This window comes from Podarcis bocagei (assembly GCF_964188305.1).
Source record: "Podarcis bocagei genome assembly, chromosome: 6".
In the NCBI taxonomy this organism is placed as follows: Eukaryota; Metazoa; Chordata; class Lepidosauria; order Squamata; family Lacertidae; genus Podarcis; species Podarcis bocagei.
In genome coordinates this window covers 82,240,698-82,254,892 of record NC_138130.1, presented here as the reverse complement: position 1 = coordinate 82,254,892, position 14,195 = coordinate 82,240,698, and the positions used below count along the sequence as shown (strand labels likewise).

The 14,195-nt window shown below is 43.3% G+C and overlaps 1 long non-coding RNA gene across 1 annotated transcript in view; it reads left to right on the top strand.

Annotated features, from left to right (window-relative positions):
• The first annotated feature begins 1,371 nt into the window (after positions 1–1,371).
• Positions 1,372–14,195, top strand: part of LOC308589145 — a 31,807-nt gene continuing 18,983 nt past the window's right edge. The window contains exons 1-2 of the long non-coding RNA XR_014009092.1: positions 1,372–2,140; positions 6,984–7,043. This is a non-coding gene — a long non-coding RNA (uncharacterized lncRNA). The remainder of the gene's footprint in view (positions 2,141–6,983; positions 7,044–14,195) is intronic.

Here is a 14,195-nt window from a genome sequence, read left to right as displayed (position 1 = left end):
TTATGAGAAATGTCCAGGATCAGGTAATAGCTGCCTTAGGTACCAGATGATATTATGTTAATGAAGAGTGGGATAAATGCTGTGGCAAATTTGCATATAATGATCTCGGCCATAGCCTTTCCTGAAGTGCATATCCCAGTGTGGCTGCCCCCAAACAACAGACCTTTTCCATACCAGCCATAAAACTCGGGGAAGAGTCTGTTAGAGAGACAGAACAGCATTTTCTAATTTCTGTCCTACATTTAACGGTGCTACTGTTGCGGCTCCGAAGGCATCAAGTAATTACGAGCATGAGAGTGGTTACACAAATGAAATATGCGGCATAATGTGGCTGTGTCAGAAACGGGTATTCGGCTCGCAACGAGCATGCCCAGTTATAATCAAGCTGTAACAGAAGAAAGAAAGCAGGGGTAAGACACAGAATAGGGCCTAGGTGTTGGGGCATCTCACATGGGACGCTTGTCTTTATGCCCCCTTCCTTTAAACATGTTACTCTGAAAGCTGTGCACATGACGCAGACCTGAGACTTGGTCAGTGACGCAAAGAAACTTTAATCCCACCCAGTGGGATTAAAACCCATCCAAATTGCACTTTTCATTGTAGAACTAACACATGAGGAGCAAATTGAGAACAGTGGTAATAATAATGATGATGATGATGATGATGATGATGATAATAATAATAATAATAATTTATTTATACCCTGCCCTTCCTGGTTCAAAAACTGGGCTCAGGGCAGCTAACAACAAATTTAAAACACTTTAGAACAATTATAAGAGCAGCATAAAATACGGTATAAAAACATGAATAACAACAAAATTCAAGAATCAAAAATCAATCAGATAATCCCCTGGGCTATCTGGCTGAATTGGTCCTACTTGGGCCAGCGAGGAGGCCAGGGGAGAATTATCTGTGGGGTCTCAGAGCGGGTGATCTTCATAAAAGGGGAGGGGGTGGGAAGAGAAGGGAAATAAAAGATCAGGCTGAATTCAAATTAAACACCAGGCGGAATAGCTCTGTCTTACAGGCCCGGCGGAAGGAGGTTAAATCCTGAAGGGCCCTAGTCTCATGGGACAGAGTATTCCACCAGGTCGGAGCCATCACTGAAAAGGCCCTGGCCCTGGTGGAGGATAGTCTAACTTCCTTAGGGCCTAGGACCTCTAAACTATGGTTATGCATGGACCTTAAGGTCCTCTGCGGGGCATACCAGGAGAGGCGGTCCCATAAATATTCTCCCATAGAGAACCAAATGCAGCCCTCTGAGCCTTTCTACCTGACACTTGGGACTCCTCCATGTCCCACCCCTTCCCCACCCTCTGCCCAGGCTTTACCTCTTACAAGCCCTGCTTTGCAGCCCCCCTGTAGTGCTTTTTCCTGGCTGGAATGGGCCCCTGGCCCTTTTGCTTGCTTGGCTGGAGAATCGAGAAGTAAACATGTACAAAAGTAAACATTTGACCACCTACTTTTGCTCCTGGCCCCACCTTCTGCTGGTTGGCAGCTCCCTGAAGGTGGCACAGAAGGCAATGTGGCCTTTGCCCCCCATTCCAACCCAGAACATAGTCTTTCAAGGATATTTTCACTGGCATGGTAGTAAACAGTGTCCCCAAATTTCAGGCACCTACAATCTAGAGCAGGGTTTCCGAAACGCGGGTCTCCAGCTGTTTTTGGAACTACAACTAGCAAGACCAGTGGTCAGGGATGATGGTAATTGTAGTCTGAAAACAGCTGGAGACCCAACACTGATCTAGAGGTCCCCCACTACACAAAAAGCACCCAAAATATTCCCCAAATTTCTAACAGAATCTCTGTACATGGGGCATTTTTCACCCTAGCCAATGTAACATGCTGAGGTAAAAACAGTTTCCAGCTAAACTGATTGAGAGGCGCAGATTTAAAAGCCTGGGATAAAAACAAGTCCCAAGAAATATGAAGTGTTGTTAGTTTGCCTACTGCCTTATTGCTTGCTCTGAGGTGAGATTTGAAGGAAGGCAGAGCAGTAGCACCCAACAGGGAATCCAAGCATAAAGGGCAGCCAAGGAGAATAGGTGGAGTCATGAAAATGGACAGGAAATTTTGGGAGGATGAAGGCAGGGACTGACACAACCACAGCCTGTACTGGTGTGCTGAAATCTTTTGAAAGGTATGAGCTTGGGCACTGTGGTTCTGCTGCAGAGTTGGCCCTTAGAAGAGAGAAGCACATACAGTTTTACGCAGTGCTCTTTTTCTAGAAAAATAATTCACCATGACTGCCTCCCTTGTTCTCTTAAGAATGGCAATGGCGCCCACCTGAGAGGTGCTGGAACTTGAGTTCCAGCTGAAAAAGGCCCTGGTTTTTATGGGGTTGTACCTGAAGGAAAGGTAGGAAAGTCAGGTTCTGTCAGTGGACCTGGGGAGGACTAACTTCCATTTGCCCCCCCCCCCTTTCTGCAACCATTTCTCATGGTGGCTATTCTACCGGGATATTCTGTAACTTTATCATTAAACAGTATGGTACTCGAAACAGGCTGTAGGTTTGAGAAACCAACAGGAGAGCTCCTCTGCTACCTTGTAGGTTTACCTAGTCTCCTAGTGAGGGCAGCCTTCTTTATTTCCCACAGTGCCCCAAAGAATGTGACTACATTTTAGGGGGGGGGGCGTATTAAAATGGCAGTTCTCTGACTCAACCACTATGATGGATGTCATGTGCTGATGTTGGGCCTGACAGTCTGAAAGTGTTTTATTTATATGTTTATTGCTCCATTCCATTCATGAATCACTTCCTATGAGGCATCTTGAAGTGACAAGCAACAACAAAATACACAATCAACACTGGAAACATATATTAAACAATTTCATATATAAAAGCAATTAAAGAATGTATGGGTTAGGGTTGTTGTTTTTTTTTGTATATGTTCATATAACGTGTCCCCCCCCCCCTTTACACAGTTGTTTGTTTTGTTCTCTTCCTCCCCTTTTTTGTATCATTTTACTTCTTTATATTTGAAAAAAATTCAATAAAATATATAAAAAATTGAAAAAAAACAATTTCATACATAAAAGTCTGAGACAGCTGCTGACTGGGATAAAAACCTCCACTTAAAAGGCTTGTTGGGAAAGAAAGGCCTTCAACAGGTGCTGAAAAGATAATAGAAACCATGCCTGTCTGATTTGTAATGGGAGGCAGTGCAAGGGGCAGGTTCTGCCACACTAAAAGCCCTATTCCTACATGTATGGAACAGACTTCCTGATGAGATCCTGTCTTTAGGGGACCCCATCCCTGGCAGAGTGCAGTGATCCATTGTTTATATACGGGGTGAGACAATCTTGAGTTGGTTTCTCAATATGTTTATTTTCCCTCTTCCTTTTATTCCTTATCTATTAAACTGTAAGCCATTATTTTAAACTGTGAACTGCCTTGATCATATTTATATGAAAGCAGCCTCTAGTAAAAATAAAATAAAATAAAATAAAAGCATACATAATAGCTGGACCCAAAGGTCTACTTTAGACTTGCCCGAGGGCTCGGGAGCACACCCAATCAGATTTTTGAACTTTTCATGTTATTCAAGCAGCACACTGCTCTCCAGCTTTTTGTCACTTGAAGCAATTAAGTCTACATGATGGCTATAACTGATATTTTATTCCTTTTCTATTAAAAAGGAGAAAGAAATATCAGTTATAACAATCATGTAGACTTAATTGCTTCAAGTGACAAAGTCAAGTTCTGCCCTCCCACACTGCTGAAGTTTTATTCTTTTTCTAACTTCAGCAATGTGGGAGGCTAGAGCTTGACTCAGTTTCACCATTGGATTTTGGGTTTTCTCCGTTTGTTGGGTTACAATTGATAGGAAAGAAATTGTAACATTTATATTGAGTTCAGCTTTCTGAAAGTCCCGTCCCCCCCAATACACACACTTTTCCAATTCCACACGCTTATGCCTCTGGTGGCAGTAATTAGCTCAATGTGCTAATGAGGACCCTTGGAGGAAAGACTGACAGGACTAATTAGTGGGTGAATTTCACTTTAATAAATGTATGGGCAATTTTCTAAATGCAGATGGCCCAGTCCATCCTGGTGGGAGTTCTGCCCAGAGCCACTTCATATGGTAAGTGTCTGAGAGAAGTGGTTAATTGGTAAAATGCTACATGATACTGATTAGAAGAGAGCTAATGGCTGCCTTTGCTTCCCAATGTATTATTCATTGCCAGACAATGTGAAAACCTTGTATCCTTCAAGAGGTCCACCACAGCCAGGTATTTTCAGCAAATTGGATGGGGGTTATGAGAAGCACCTACCTGTGCAGCGACAAGAGCTCAAGTCATGGATTTCTTGCCCCAAAAGAGACTTCCATGTTGGAAGCAGCATAGAACACACATGTGTTCATGTTCCTGTGGGCATACACATGTCCTGGGAAGCCATGGCCAGCCAAAGCTTACAAAACACACCTTCTGAGCCACCATAGAGCCACTTTATGCTGAGTCAAAGCATTGGTTCGTGTTCCCAATGTAGCCTTTCCTGATGGGTTGCATCTCACCAGCATCTCAAACAAAAGCTCTTTCCAGAGATTGTTCTAACTAGAGAATCTGGGGTTGTATCTGTCACCTTCCACAGGCAAAACAGGCATTCAGTGCTAAAGCAATGAGGCCTTTCCCTTCATAGGTAGGTAAAGGTATAGGTACCCCTGTCCGTACGGGCCAGTCTTGCCAGACTCTAGGGTTGTGCGCTCATCTCACTCTATAGGCCGGGAGCCAGCGCTGTCCGCAGACACTTCCGGGTCACGTGGCCAGTGTGACGAAGCTACTCTGGTGAGCCAGAGTCGCACACAGAAACGCTGTTTACCTTCCCGCTAGTAAGCGGTCCCTATTTATCTACTTGCACCTGGGGGTGCTTTCGAACTGCTAGGTTGGCAGGCGCTGGGACCGAACTACGGGAGCGCACCCCGCCGTGGGGATTCGAACCGCCGACCATGCGATCGGCAAGTCCTAGGCGCTGAGGTTTTACCCACAGCGCCACCCATGTCCCTCATAGGTAGGTAGGTAGATTTAAAAATATTAATTTTTTTCATTTTCACAATAACCTTCAAATCAAATACATTGGTTCGTAAGTTGACTTCCCAACCTCATTTCTACAGTGTTTTTACTCAAACATTTTCTACTGCGTTATATTTTTATCCGTTAAAAAAAAAAATCTCTATTACAATTACTTTGTCATTTTTCGTCTGCGGCTTTTATCTCGAATCCTGCCCACAATTTCATTTGACTGTAATATTCTTTTAAATAGTCCACGAAAGGCCTCCATTCTTCTATTAAAAGCTTGTCATTTTGATCTCTTAATTTCACTGTCAGCTTTGCCATTTCTGCCATAGTCCATGACTTTCAAAAGCCACTCATTCTCCTTCGTTGGAACCTTCTCTTCTTTCCATTTCTGTGCATGTACTATTCTAGATGCTGTTGTCACATACATAAATAGTTTGGGCATCATCTTTGGTACACCTGTCCCTAGAATACCTATAAGAAGGGCTTCTGGTCTTTGGGGAATAGACAACTTTTATTCTAGCTTTTGTCTTTCATGACTTGGAGTTTGTTACTTAGCCTATATGTAACTGTACTGATTCTCTATTTGACCATGTTATGGTTTTCATAGAATCATAGAACTGAAGAGATGGAAGGGACTCTGACGGTCATCCACACCAACCCCCTGCAATTGCAGGAATATTTTTTCATCTTTTAATTTTAATCTGTTATATTATATAATTGTCTTGTTTTATATACTTTATATATAAAATAACAAATCTTTTAATAAAAGTACATAGGCAGGGACACACAAGAGCATGCTCTGTTATCAATCTCAATCTGGATTTCAAGCCAGGATTTCTGGGAGCTGAATAATTTTTGAGTACAGCAGCTTCTAAATATCAAATACCGTATTTTTCGCTCTATAAGACGCACCAGACCACAAGACGCACCTAGTTTTTGGAGGAGGAAAACAAGAAAAAAATAAATCTGAATCCTAGAAGCTAGAACAGCAAGAGAGATCGCTGCGCAGTGAAAGCAGCAATCCCTCTTGCTGTTCTGGCTTCTGGGATAGCTGTGCAGCCTGCATTCGCTCCATAAGGCGCGCACACATTTCCCCTTACTTTTTAGGAGGGGAAAAGTGAGTCTTATAGAGCAAAAAATACGGTAACTTTTACTGTTGCTCCCATCGGTTTCAACGGACAGGCATTTCAGGAGAGCGCAGTTGGTTGACAGATTCAGACCAAGTTTGGGTGGCTGAATTAGGGTTAGGACACATGTACTGCATATTGCGCAAGGATTTATGACGCCTATTTGCACCCTCCTTGTTAACCCCTTACAGAGGGTCAGTCTTCAGCATCTGGTTGGTCACTGTGAGAACAAGGAGGCAGGACTAGATGGCCCATTGGCAGGAACAACCAGTGGGGCTGAACAGGTGGGGGTCCCCCCTTCCAGATGTGCTGGGTTCCTGCTGCTTCCTGAGAGGGGACTCTCACTCTTCTCCATCTTGTCCTCTTTCTAATAAACAGAAACAAATACCCAGCAGAAACCACATCGTAAAATTATTGAAGTAAGGGTATTGTTGCCCTGTTTCAGCATTTATTTGCTTTTTAGACAGCACAAGAGCTGTACTTGTACGCCACAGTAAAAACATGCAGGCTTTCCCCAGATTAATGAAAAAATTAAAACCGTTGCCAACCTGTGGGGCTAAATTCAGGCCTGGTGTAAGAGGCTGCGGCCCCTGTGTCATAGGACTCACTTAGGCACCTAGAGCTCAGCTCGGACCACAGTCTCTTTATTTTATAATAAATTACCACATGGATCATCAAATTTGATATTCTCTCATAAAGGTTTAATTAAGAAAAAAAGCCAAATCCCCTGACACAGAAAGCCTCTGACTAATAGTACTAATAAAATGCTCTGAAATGTTTGATAGAGCTTTCACATACTAATTGGCTTTCATTAACTTTAACACTGGCTGAACTGATCAGAGGAGCGCTGGCTGGGCTCACATACTCCAGTAACTGCTGCTGCTGCAGATTATTATTATAGTAAGTATAAAAGGGAAAGGCAGATTTCCCATTTTTCATATTTGGGTCTGTAAGCAGGCTTTTCTCCAACTCTGGTTGGCCAGTGAGCCTTGGATATTTTGTTTTCCACACTAATTTCTGGGTTTGGCTCACTTGCTAAATCAGGTAGGGAAAATTTTTGGCCCGCCAGATATTGCTGAACTACAACTTCCACCATTCTTGGCCAATGGAAATTATAGTTCAGCAACATTTGGAGGGTCAAAAAATTCCCCATACCTGATCTAAATGATGAATTTCCAAATTCTTACGTCTGGGAAGGCAAAGGGAATACACTTATATTGGAAGCAGGTCTCACCAATCTTTTGGAATTTTGAGAAACTGCTGTGGGCACCAGTCACAGAATGATTGTTGTGAGGGAAAAGACATAAAACAAAATTTCTGCCATGGAGGATTACACAAAATGGCGTTCTTTCTCTTAGCTGGGGCTAGCCAGATATCCTCAGAAGCTCGCAGAGCAGGGCACGACGACAATGGCCACCCATTGTTGGTTACCTATGGCATCTGGTGATCAGAGGAACATAGAAAGTTGCGCTTATACTGAATCAGTATAACTCATTATTTGGTACACAGATTGGCAGTGGCTCTCTAAGGTTTCAAGCAGGGGCCTCTCCTAGCCTCACATAGAGATACTGGAGATAAAATCTGGGATCTTTGCTTGTGACCTATGGACCTTTTATATTCAGTGTACTCAGAAGTACACTGCTTCTGACCACACGCACAAACAAACATGCATTTCCTTTCTCCTCTTATACATGCATTTATCTATATATATATATACATAAAGGCAAGGCAAGGCAAGGCAAGAAATTTGTGAACAGACCTGTGCATCTTATGATTGGGCCTGACACCAACAGACCGAATATGCAGGCAGGTTCTAGTGCCCCAGAGCCATGACTACCACTGCTGGTGTTGCAACATGGCAGCCCAGCAGTGGCACTCAGCAGGTCTCTTTTGACAGCAGCAGTAGTGTATCTTGACAGATTTACCCAGCAGTTTTCACACACACTTGTCTTAATCTTGGGATAAAGTCATCCTAGTGGTACAGCAATAAAACTGCTAGCACATTTGCTAAGCAGGGCCTAGTCTGGTTTCAAATTGGATGGGGGACCTCATGTTAAGATTCTGGCATTACATTCTCATGTTCTCTGGGCTCACATTGCAGACTAAGCCTCAATTGTGTGCAGCTGGCATAAACTTAGTGGAAAGCTGAACGGCCAAAAGACATACTGCAGTGTAAAAGGTGTGGGATGTAAACACAGGAGCAGTCAATGACAACATTCCTAGAGTGTACATGTTACAACATGGGGAGGGATGTCTGTCCATCAAGCAGGTAAACTTCCTGGGGACGGACTTCCTCCACATGTGACCAGAGGTGGGTGTGGCCTCACCTGTGCAGGTAATGACAAAAAGCACAGGGCAGGCAGCCATCTCTCTCTCTCTGCCATCACCTTTCGAAGAAGCAGGATGCCCTCTTGGCTCTCAGCCAAGAGAGGAGAGGCCTATCTTCCTATAAGATAGATTCTAAGTGTATTTTACCTTTTTAAGCCTGTCTGCCGTCTGGGATCATATTGTGAACAGATCGTGAGTAAACTCTTTTATACTTTTATAAAGACTGTGTTGTGTCTTGTATTTTAAGAGGGAACAAAGGGGAAATTACCAGAGTAATTATTATAGAGGTTCTAGCGAACCTGTGCACACGTTACCGTTGCGTACTTAAAGGGGAATGTATATAAACTCTGCTGATATTTTGGGAACTTGTTAGCACAAGTTGGATAAGGATATAATTAGTCAATATATCCTCTCCTGCACCCCAGAACATTCCCACAAAGGGTTAGTGGGCCCAGTATTGCATATTTCTGCGTATTTTTGAAGGATTGCATTGGATTGTGATTTTGAGTTGAGTAGTATTTTTCTGAGTTAACTTCCTGGTAAGCACATGGTCCTTTGTTCCATTGTGCAGTGGGGATTAAGCAACCCCCCCCTTCCCTCAGAGTTCACAGTGACCCAAGGCAGTGAATAATTGTTTTGCATTTTGAGATTTTTGAGATTTTGATTTTAAAATTTTGAGAAATTTTGAAATTTTGAAGAATTTTCGAATTTTGGATTTTAAGATGGCTAGAGCAGCTTTTGATAGTGATGCAAAGCTAGGAATGCCTGTGCTGAATGAGTACAATTTCATGCACTGGAAGCAGCGCTTGATAGCATGTTTAGATTATAAGCATATTTTGGAAGCTTTAAAGCCTCAGCCTACAGGATCGTCTGAGGAGGATTTAGCCAAGATAAGTGCTTGGAAACGCATGAACAGCGAAGCTAGACACATAATTTTGAGTGGACTTCGTGATGAGCAGCTATCATTAATAAATAGTACAGATGATGCATCTCAAATCTTAAGAGATATTGAGCGCGTATATGGAGAATCTAGCATAAACAGCTTCAGAAACTTGGTGTGTAAATTAACCAGATTGAGGATGAATTCAAAAGAGGAATTCACAGAGCACATCAACAAGTTTACTGAGATTATTCAAAGAATTGATCTGACTCCCAAAGCTTTTGATGAGGATACAAAGATAGCATTTTTGTTATCATCACTTGGACCACGCTTTAGTGCATTTGTAAGTTTGATGGCTCATAGACAAGGTCTGACTTTTAAAGACTTGATTGGTTATTTAAAAGAAGAATGCAGAGATAGAGCTGAATCTCCAGTGAGAAACGCTAGAAGCAAGGACAGCAGTTATGCATCTAGGCAATGTACAAAGTCCAAAGAGATGCCTAAGAAAGTGATTTGCTTTAATTGTAACAAAGAAGGACACATTGCAAAGAACTGCAGAGCTCCTAAAGCGAAGAAACCCCACCCCTTTCAGCCAAAAGGGGAAAAGAAGGGGAAATGTGAATGCACATGGTTACTGCAAGAAAGGAACTTAGCTGTCCAGAATCGTGAAAATAAACGTAATAAATGGATAATTGATTCAGGAGCGAGCTCGCATTTTTCATATAAAAAGGACTATTTTAATGAGATTAATGAAATAAATGGTGAAGAAGGATCTGAAATTGAGATTGCAGATGGCAACATTGTTAAAGCAAAAGGTGCAGGTTCCATGAGCCTGAAATGCAATATAAACAATGAATGCATTGAGAACACAATCTCTAGAGTTTTGTACGTTCCAGAGCTGAGCTGCAATTTAATCAGCGTGTCCACTTTGGACAAGAAAGGTTTCCAGGTCACATTTGGAAATGGAGAATGTAAAGTGACTAGAAATGGCAAAGTGTTTGCTCAAGCAAAGCTAATAAATGGTGTATATGAGCTTGATCTTTCAGAGAACCAGTCTGCAAAAGTGGCACATTCCAGCCAGAAGGATGAAGCAGATCTAGACTTATGGCACAGAAGGCTAGGACACAGGGACGCCAGCCTCATTCTGGATCTACAGAAAAGAAATCTTGTAAGAGGTTTGCAGGTAAAGCAGAGCAACAAAGCTCCAGCAAAGTGCATAAGCTGTATTACTGAGAAGGCTGTAAAACCTTCATTTCCACGTTGTGCAGAACAAAGAAGCAACAAAGTGCTTGACATAGTGCACACTGACATATGTGGACCCATGAATGTTCCCTCACTGGGAAAGAATAGATATATTTTAATATTTCTGGATGACTTTTCAAGATTTTGTGTTGTATATTTCCTCAAAGAGAAGAGTGAGACAGTGGACAAGCTCCAGGAATACATTGCCATGGTCAAGAATAAATTCCAGAGAGCTCCAGCTGTGTTAATGAGCGACAATGGAGGTGAGTACTGCTCAAATGAAATGCAGGCTCTCCTGGCCAAGGAAGGAATTGCACATGTAACCACAATTCCTTACACACCACAGCAGAATGCCATAGCTGAGAGAAAGTTTAGGTCCATTATGGACATGACAAGGTGCATGCTAAAGGATGCACGTTTGCCACAAAAGCTGTGGGCCGAAGGAGTATACACGTCGGTCTATTTGCAGAATAGACTGCCAACTAAAGGTGCAGAGCGCACACCATTTGAACTTTGGCATGGGAAAGCTCCCAATCTGTCGCACATACGTGTGTTTGGAAGTCCGTGTTACTTCCACGTGCCCAAGGAACACAGACACAAGCTTGACTCCAGGGCAAAAGCAGGTATCCTTGTGGGATATGCTTCTGGAGGCAAAGGATACAGAATTATGGACTTACAAACTGGTAAGACAAATGCATACCATGCGGTTTATTTTGATGAATATGGAAAAGTAGACACTAAGAACACTGTTGTGGATTCTTCAGATGAGTCAGAAAGGACTCAAGAGTTTGTATATTTCCCTTTTGAGACCCCACAAAGTAATTATCTGCCTTCGAGTGTTACAGCGCCCCCTACAGGCGACGCACCAGAAGACGCAGAGGACCAGGACCCTGGCGGCACCAGAGACGAAGATGAGGACTCAGATGGGGACATGCCTGCGTTGGAGGAGGATGAGGAAGCTGATGCGGTCACAGAACCAGAAGTCAGACGCTCATCCAGAACCAACAGAGGTGTCCCACCAGTACGGTTGTCCTACCTTGCAGGGTCGGCGTTTCCACAGGAACCTTCCACTTGGGAAGAGATACAGGAGATGCCAGCTGCAGAAGCCAGTCTCTGGAGGAAGGCCGCGCAGGAGGAGATGGATGCACTGCATCAGAACAAGACCTGGACACTCACTGAGCTGCCTCCCGGTAAGAAGGCCATTGGCAGTAAATGGGTTTTCAAGGTTAAGAAGGGGTCAGAAGGAGAAGTGCAGCGCTACAAAGCTAGACTTGTGGCACAGGGATTTTCACAGCGTTTTGGTGAAGACTATGATGAAGTTTTTGCACCAACTGTGAGGTACAGCAGCGTAAGAATGCTTTTAAGCATTGCAGCCTCCAAGAAAATGAGGGTGAAACACATAGACATTGCTACCGCTTTTCTACATGGGCAGATTTCAGAGGAAATTTATATGAAACAGCCTAAAGGTTTTGTAAAACCACATGAGGCACATCTAGTGTGCAAACTGCAGAAAGGACTTTATGGACTTAAACAGGCTGCCAGAGCCTGGAACCAGAAGTTGCATAAAATGTTGACGCAACTTGGGTACAAGCAAGGCGACGCTGACAAGTGCTTGTACAGTAAGTCAAATAATGGACAATTCTCATATATCCTAGCATTTGTTGATGACCTGATTATTGCCACAGCAAGTGAGAAAGACTATACACAGATAGTAAAACACCTTAGCAAGGAGGTGGAGGTCAAGGAGCTAGGAGATGTCCAGTACTACCTCGGGATCCAGGTGGAAAGAGAAGAGGACGGCTCATTTCTTCTCAGCCAAAGACAGAAGATCCACGAGCTAATTGAGCACATGCAGATGCAAGACGCACATCCAGTTGCTACACCGATGGCTACTGACTTCCTGAAGAATCAGCAGGATTCGAAGCAGTTGCCAGACAACAATGACTACAGGTCGGCGATTGGTAAACTTTTGTATTTAGTTACCACATGTAGACCTGACTTAGCTAATGCTGTGGGGATTCTTAGCAGAAAAGTGAATTCTCCCACTGAGCATGATTGGGCAGGTGTAAAGAGGGTGGTGCGATATTTGAAGGGTACCATGAATTGTAAATTAAGGTTACCAGCTGTCAGAGACCCTAAGTTGGTTGGGTATACTGATGCTGATTGGGCTGGGGATAATGCTGATTATAAATCAACAAGTGGTCATGTTTTTATGTTTGGGGATGGACCTGTTTCATGGGGCAGTTATAAACAGAGCTGTGTAGCATTATCTTCCACAGAATCAGAATATGTTGCAGCAACAGAAGCCTGCAGAGAGATCGCCTGGCTTGATCAACTCATAAAGGACTTTGGGTTGGTGAGAAAAGGGCCTGTCAGCTTGCTAGAGGACAATCAAAGTTGCCTGAAGCTGACGCAGAGTGAGAAGTTCCTGGCCAGAACGAAACACATTGGGGTTAAATACCACTACATACGCCAGATGATCCAGGATGGACTTGTGGAGCTATCCTACTGCAGCACCCAAGAGATGACTGCTGACATCCTGACGAAACCCCTACCAAGAGAGAGTTTCCAGAATCTACGTGTCAAGCTGGGACTCTGGGTGGTTGAATAAAGTTGTTTATGTTTTGTATATGTTGTATTGCCTGAGAAGGGGTATGTGGGATGTAAACACAGGAGCAGTCAATGACAACATTCCTAGAGTGTACATGTTACAACATGGGGAGGGATGTCTGTCCATCAAGCAGGTAAACTTCCTGGGGACGGACTTCCTCCACATGTGACCAGAGGTGGGTGTGGCCTCACCTGTGCAGGTAATGACAAAAAGCACAGGGCAGGCAGCCATCTCTCTCTCTCTGCCATCACCTTTCGAAGAAGCAGGATGCCCTCTTGGCTCTCAGCCAAGAGAGGAGAGGCCTATCTTCCTATAAGATAGATTCTAAGTGTATTTTACCTTTTTAAGCCTGTCTGCCGTCTGGGATCATATTGTGAACAGATCGTGAGTAAACTCTTTTATACTTTTATAAAGACTGTGTTGTGTCTTGTATTTTAAGAGGGAACAAAGGGGAAATTACCAGAGTAATTATTATAGAGGTTCTAGCGAACCTGTGCACACGTTACCGTTGCGTACTTAAAGGGGAATGTATATAAACTCTGCTGATATTTTGGGAACTTGTTAGCACAAGTTGGATAAGGATATAATTAGTCAATATATCCTCTCCTGCACCCCAGAACATTCCCACAAAAGGGATGTTAGAAATCAGAACAGAAGGGTTACAGTTCTAATCAGTAAAACTAATGCAATAAACCTCAAGTGTGAATACATCCTTAGTTTCTTTTATGGAGACCAGCTGTGTTAATCACTCCTTAGTATGATCAGATTGAGGCTCTTGTGTGATGGGCCCAATCTCCGGAGGGGAATGCTTTTGCAGTCTTGGCTTGATGATTTCATTGCATTGCCCTAGCTACGTCCTGCACACATGACTTGCGCCATCAGTTTCCACCAGGCAGGCCTCCAGCAGCCTCGTTGCTTTTACTTCAAAGCACGCCATACTAAAGCCATTGTAAAATCATATAGTCAATACTGGAGTGGAATGCCTACCAGG